Source organism: Geotrypetes seraphini, chromosome 3, assembly GCF_902459505.1.
Source record: "Geotrypetes seraphini chromosome 3, aGeoSer1.1, whole genome shotgun sequence".
NCBI lineage: Eukaryota > Metazoa > Chordata > Amphibia > Gymnophiona > Dermophiidae > Geotrypetes > Geotrypetes seraphini.
Genome location: NC_047086.1, coordinates 222078585 through 222085667, shown reverse-complemented (window position 1 = coordinate 222085667; position 7083 = coordinate 222078585).

Here is a 7083-nt window from a genome sequence, read left to right as displayed (position 1 = left end):
ACTGATTTCTTATGATCCTCCCAGAACTTTAAGATCAGCCTCTCAACATTCCCTTAATGTCCCATCCTTAAAAATAATTGGTACTCGTAATCTCATTTTCTCAGTCACTGCCCCATTAATATGGAACTCTCGCCCTTTATACCTCAGAGCTGAACAAAACTTGCAGAAATTTAAAAGTAGCCTAAAATGCTTTCTCTTTAAAGATGCCTATAATTGATTTCTTACATATGTATTTACTTCCGCATTACTTAATTTGTCTCCCTTCGCTATTGTATTTTCCTTTTATGTAGTTCTTCCCTTTTCTCCCAATGTTTTCATGTCATAAGTATGTTTGTTTTGATGGTCTATGTTTAATTATTTAATATGTTTATCTCCTATCTATTTTAAATTACTATGTACAACGCTTTGTACCTCTGGAGAAGCGTTTAATCAACATTCAAATAAACTATGAAACTATCTTATGACATTCAAATAAGATCTAGAACCCAGTGGTCTGAGGAAATTTGCTCCCATCCCCTCCAGAATGCCGACAGCCTCCCACCAGTGTGTGTGTGGGAGTGGTTGTTGCCCTGGCATCATTGTGACGTCTTGGAGGTTGTACTGATGCGAGACCCCCCGAGGGTTGCTGGCGTCTGGAGTTGCCAAATCTCTATCTGAATCCCTGATAAGATCTCTGAGTAGAGGAACCTGCGTAGTAATGGTGGGAATGTCGTGAGGAACATAAATTGCGTCTGCCTCCCCAACATGTTGGCAAGGTCTGCTATCTGGCAGAGATTTAGGTCAGCAATCCACTATGCTGGCCATAAGGTTGTCTAATTTCTTATCATCTGCCTTTTGAAGGGCAATTTGTTTAAGGTGGGTTTGGAGGCTAAATCGCCTGATCCAAAGCATCCTGTGGGCAAAAACTGTATACACCGACACCTTGCTCATGACTCTGATGTCATATACAGTATCTGCCACATAATCCACCCACTCCAGCAAACATCTTCCTTTCCAGCAGGACTCCACCTTAACCTGGTATAGCAGGCATATGCCACAAACGAGGCTGCCGCTGTAGCTTTGATCTCCAAAACTAGTACTTCAAATTGCCTCTTAAGAGTCAAGTCCACCTTGCGCTTCTGTTCATCAATTAACATCACTCTTCCCTCTCTAAGGAGGGAGGTACTTTCAGTTACTTGAGACATAATGGAATCCATCTTCAGCTGACTAAACAGCTGCTAAAATTCTGGAGTCATAGGGTAAAGTTTGGACATAGTCTCACATTGCTCAGTGACCAGCAAGGTGATGTCTGGATGCATGGAAAAAACAGGTGGTCTGAGTATCTGTGCTGCTAGAGAATGACACGGTGCACTGAAACGGGAAAAGAAAAATTAGTGGTCGCTGTGGAGACGGGGACAAGGCCATTCACTGCCCCGTGGATTGTCTCCACAGTGAAGCCAGCATGGATTGTGCGGTCCAGCATCCCCACCCGATCGCCGCATCCCATATCCTGCCATCTCCCTCCCTCCTCACCTTAGGTGTCAACTTTAATTCTTCTTCTCTCAACTGCACGCTTTCAATAAGCTGCGCATACGTGGCTGCTTGAATTGTTGAATCTTCTCCTCCGACTCAACCGGAAACAGGAAGTTGGGTCAGAGAAGAAGATTCAATAGCTCAAGCAGCTGCACGCGTGCGGCTGGGAGGGAGATGGCAGGACGCAGCAATCGGGCGGGAGAGGGCTTCAGGACTGTGTGATCCATGATTGCACATGTTCCCTCACACTAGGAAGGAGGGAGTGAAAGGGAAATAGAGATGCTGGGCCAAGGAGATGAAGAGGTAGAGAAATATTAATCTCACAGGCAGGAAATAAAGGATAAAGGGGAGGACAGGCAGATGAGACAGATACTGGAAGCAGGGGGGGGGGAGAGAGAAAAAGGGAAAGAAGCTAGATGGGGTTGGAGGGAAGAGACACATTGGTGTGGAAGAGAGGGAAAATCTGGACACAGGAACGTAACAAAGGGGAAATTATGTGCATGGGTGTATAGGGACAGAGACATAAAGGGAACATACTGGGGGTGGTATATGGACACGGGGGGCAATGCCAGATACAGAGGAGAAATATTAGAAATGGGGAAAATAGGAACACAGAAACAAGATGGTTTATGGGGACGGGACGGGAACTGTGCTCACAGGCTCTGGTGGCTTGCACAAATTACATTGTAATGCGCCACAAAGGTAAGAGGGAGGAAGGGAGATGGTCGGACCGCGCGAGAGGTGCTGAAGGGCGGTAGAAAGGAATAGACGCTGAAGGGGGTGTTGAGGGAAGGGTGGTGGTGAAAAGGAATGTAACAGACGCTGAAGGGAAATATGGAAGACAGAGTGGGAAGAAGACGCTGAAGGGAATAAGACAGAGATGCCAGACTATGGGGGGAGTGGAGGGAAGAAGATGGGTGCAAGACCAATGGGGGTTGGTTGAAGGGAGAGGCATAGTAACAGAGCAAATGGAAGATGCAGAGAGAAGACAGACAGTGGATGAAAGGAATTCAATGAGAAGATGAGGAAAGCAGAAACCAGACAACAAAGATAGAAAAAAAAAATTTCTATTTATTTATTTTTTTGCTTTAGGATAAAGTAGTATATTAGTTGTGTTGATAAAAATTTATAAACAAAGCCCTGCCAGCTGAATATCTCTTTCTCTAGTTCAGCAGCCAGAACTTTGATTTATAAGGAAGGAATAAGCTAAATATTGCAGTACTGAGGCTTGTATGGATGCTGCGTGGACAGTAGTCACAGGGAAGGGGCAGGGACAGTGGTCGCGGGGACAGGGATGGGGCGGGGACAGTGGTCACAGGAACGGGGACAAATTTTTTCCTCGTGTCATTCTCTATGTGCTGCTCATGCCATGCACTGTGATATGGGTGGTTGCTCATGCTCCAACTTAAACTCCCTGAGCGCCTCCATATCATCATGCGGGACAGTAGCTGACTTGAAAAGCCACCACACCGATGGACCTTCCTCCAGGTCAAGTGCAAGTATTGCCTCTTGACTCCCAGTCACAAACAGAGAACCAGAATCCTCCAGAAAAGCGGCTGAGCTCTGAGACAATAAAGACATGGAGTCTGACCTCCAAACCTCCCAGTCCTTTTCTGCTTGGTCACTTAGGCTGGGAGCTGGGAAACCTCAGGAAGAGGAGTCTCTCCCTGGTCCAATGCTAGCACACCCCCAGGCAGCTCAGTGCATCCCAGGCCCGTCAAATACGTTTTCCACAGGAGATTTACAAACTCTGGGGTAAATCCTTGAATAGGTGACCCCATAGATATCTGCAGGACTTCAGATTGGCTTCTCTTGGGCTCCGTAGTGTCCATGCACTTGCGTTTCATGCCTTCGCTGTTTTTGGTCTCTGGAAGGGGTTTTCTCCCTACTACTCAGACCCCCTGCAGTTCTCCAGCCCTAGAGGACTCAGAGGAGGCAGGGCGTGAGGCTCTTGCCCCTTCTTCGCACACCCTGTGGCATGTAGTACACGGACACTCCTCAGCCAATCATCCAGTGCAGAACTGGCATGATGTAGGGGCAGAACAGCCTGAGCAGTCCATCCCATTCGATACCGAGCCAAATTGAGGGGTTTTGAGGCAGATGGAGGCTTTAGAAAAAAGATAGTTAAAAAAATCTAAGATGGCTGCCATCAGCAAATTTATGCCAAAAGTGGCCCGTGTGGGCTCCCCTGAAGTTCAAATAATTTAGGGAAAGGGGTTTTGGAGGAGGGAGACCCTAGCTCAGGTCCCATAAACCCTTAAAAATGAGTTTTTCTGATGCCCCCCCCCCCCCCCACACACACACCACCTGTCAGCTTTGCTTCAACCTCAGTGGACTTTCTGCCTTAAATCTTTGTTGGAATCAATCCACAACTGGAGATCTTGCGCTGCCAATCAGACAGACACCGACTGAGGTCTCCACCCCCACAGATCCTCACTGCATGATGGGGGAAGATAAGCAGCAGCCAGCTCCTTGAAACCCAACAAGATTCACACAGGGGCCCCACAGCCTGCGCTCAAGCCTCTAATAAATAATATGGCAGCAAGCTGGCTACCAGGGGAACTGACCCGAAGTCTTGAAGAAGCACATGAGCAGGCTGGCTCATCAGATACATCTGGAGTTGCCCTTTGACCTGTACCCCACCCTTGCAGAGTTTGTGTCCTCTCCCAGGCAGAGTAGCCCCAAATATGGGATACTCTTAGCATCAAAGTCTTAAAAAAAAAAAAAAGGGAGAAAAATACCCCCAAATAATAAAAACCGAACAGAGCAGATCAGAAAAACACCTTCTCAGTTTGCTTTCAAAAAGAAAAACTAAAGAGGACACTATACTCCACTTGTGAAGGAGGAGTTTAAAGATCGACATCCTTCTACAACAGTTTGCAAGCACAGCTTGATCACCTAACGTAGACTCCTGTGTTTATGTAACAGAAATAGGGTGGGTTGTAAACATCTGGGTCAAATTTACTAGTCAGTTAATCTAAGGGATTCATATACTGCCTTCCCCTTCTATTTACAATATTGGAGTGATTTGCCTGAACCCAGATGCAGAAATTAAGTTACTACATCTGAGCTGCTTTCCTGAAATTTGAAGCAGCTGCAGACTGAGTGGCTCTTGTATCCAAAGACTAACTCAAACAATACTGGCACATATTTGAAACATTGCAGGCCTGCTGCCATCAGGTGAAATTACTTTCTCCAAAGAAAGGGACAGTGTCCAAAGCAGGACGGTGAATTCTCATATATGAGTGATATCATCTGACAGAGCCTTGGCATAGATATTGCCTGGCATTTAAGAAAAGTTTCAAAGCCTTTGGCAGCACCAAACTATGCATTCGCAGGTACCTTCCCACACAACATGTTGTACAGGACCAGCAGAGAAGTCATCATTGCCAGCTGTCCTCAGCAGTTCTTTTTCCTTCCTTTATTATGTCTTGACTAGCAATACGTGGGTCTTTTTCTCGTATTTTATGTATTTATTTTTATTCTATTCCTATTTTTTCAGCCTGTTTAAGATATATTTTTTACAGGATTCTCTGGGCCTGCTTAGGCATGAGTACTCAGTCAGGACACTTCCCTTTTTTTCATAAATATTAAGTCGTTTGATTTTTCTGCAGCAAAACCAGTTATGTAACTTGATATGCACCATTGCTGTTTATCATATCTAGGATATGGCAACAAAGCCTCTAACTTTCACCTCTGTTCTAAAATACAGAAGAGGAAGCAGAGAAGTAGAGGCCCAGCCAGAGAAATCTTTTAGCACTTCTAAGTTTGGTCCATTGGCATTAAAGGCATCAGTACCTCTGGCTGACATAACTGCCTTGGACACTAGGGGGAACACCAACATCAATGTCTTCTCCTGCCTTGACATTGGGCCCAGTAAAGCATCATCAGACCAACCTGCATCAGACCCACCACTGGGGACTTATCAAGATTCAAAATTTTCCTTACTGAGGGCTCTCAATATCATTCATCAAGTGAAAGTGAAGCATCAATATCAATCCATCTCAAAGCATAGTTCAAAGCTCTGGGTCATTGGTACGCAGACACTTGAGAATAACTGGCACCGAGAGAACCACTCCACCCCCCACCAATGTGTCATTCTCCTCAACCCAAATGTATGAATAGCATACTCTAATAGAGAGAGATCAATAATCATTTGCTAAATGGAAAAAGACCTGCTCTCGATTCTCAATTAAGTTATTGGAATTAAGGGTACTTAAACACAGTAATGCCGATCAGAAATAGTCCCAGGTGTGCAGTCAGTTCATGGGAACTTCTTACCATTCAATAAAGAGTTCACCAGGGTATGTATCCTAGCATACAGCACAAAGGTGCTAGGCAGGACTAACCCACAAACCCTCATTGTGCTCACCTTGGAACTGTACATATGAATAAATTATTCTTTTGTTTGTTTTTAAATAAATTTTAAAGCTGAGTAATACCCAAAGTGCCAAGTGCAAAACAAACATTGAATACATGAATAATGTAAAATCATTTTAAAGAGAAAGTCCTCCTTGTGGTCAAAATGGAAGTCAGTGATAATCATTAAACATTCAAATATCGACCTTATCTGGCAAAAACCGCCAACGTCCACCCAGTAAAGGGTTAGCCTCACTTCTCACTATAGGTATTCAGAGGGAAGCCACTGGCAAAACAGTAATCCCACTGGCTGGAGAGTGCAAAGTGGGACCCCACATTTATTTATTTGCTCAGTTATTTATCCCATTCTCCCAAAGGAGCCCAGAACAGGTTACAAATTACATCCACAATATAATCGAGACAGGACAAAGATTACATAATTTACAATATAGACATGACAAAAAAAGCACAGTTACTTACCGTAACAGTTGTTATCCAGGAACAGCAGGCAGCTATTCTCATATGTGGGTGACATCATCCACAGAGCTCAGATGCGGACAGCCTCACAAGCAGACTTGCTTGTAGAAAACTTAAAAGTTTTGAGTCTGCCGCACCGCACAAGTGCCTTCCCGCCCAACACAGGGCGCGTCTCCTCAGTTCAGATAGCTAGCAGAGAAGCCAACTGGGGGAGGTGGGTGAGTTATGAGAATAGCTGCCTGCTGTCCCTGGATAACAACTGTTACGGTAAGTAACTGTGCTTTATCCCAGGACAAGCAGACAGCCTATTCTCACATGTGGGTGACTTCCAAGCTAACCAGAATGGGATGGTGGGAGTGTTGGCAAATTATGAGAATAAATTTTGTAATATGCTCTGGCCAAAATGGCCATCCCGTCTGGAGAAAACATCCAGACAATAATGAGAGGTGAAAGTATGAACTGAGGATCAGGTGGCAGCTTTGCAAATTTCCTCAATAAGAATGGATCTGAGGAAAGCTACTGAAGCCACCATGGCATAGCAGAAAGATACAAGCAGCCATCCAGTTGGAGATGGTATGCTTAGAAATTGGATGTCTCAACTTGTTTGGATCGAAGGAGACAAAAATTTGAGTAGCAGATGTGTGGTTTGGTGCGTTCCAGGTAGAAGGCCAAAGAACGTTTACAGTCCAGAGTATGAAGAGCTGCTTCTCCAGGATGAGAATGAGGCTTTGGAAA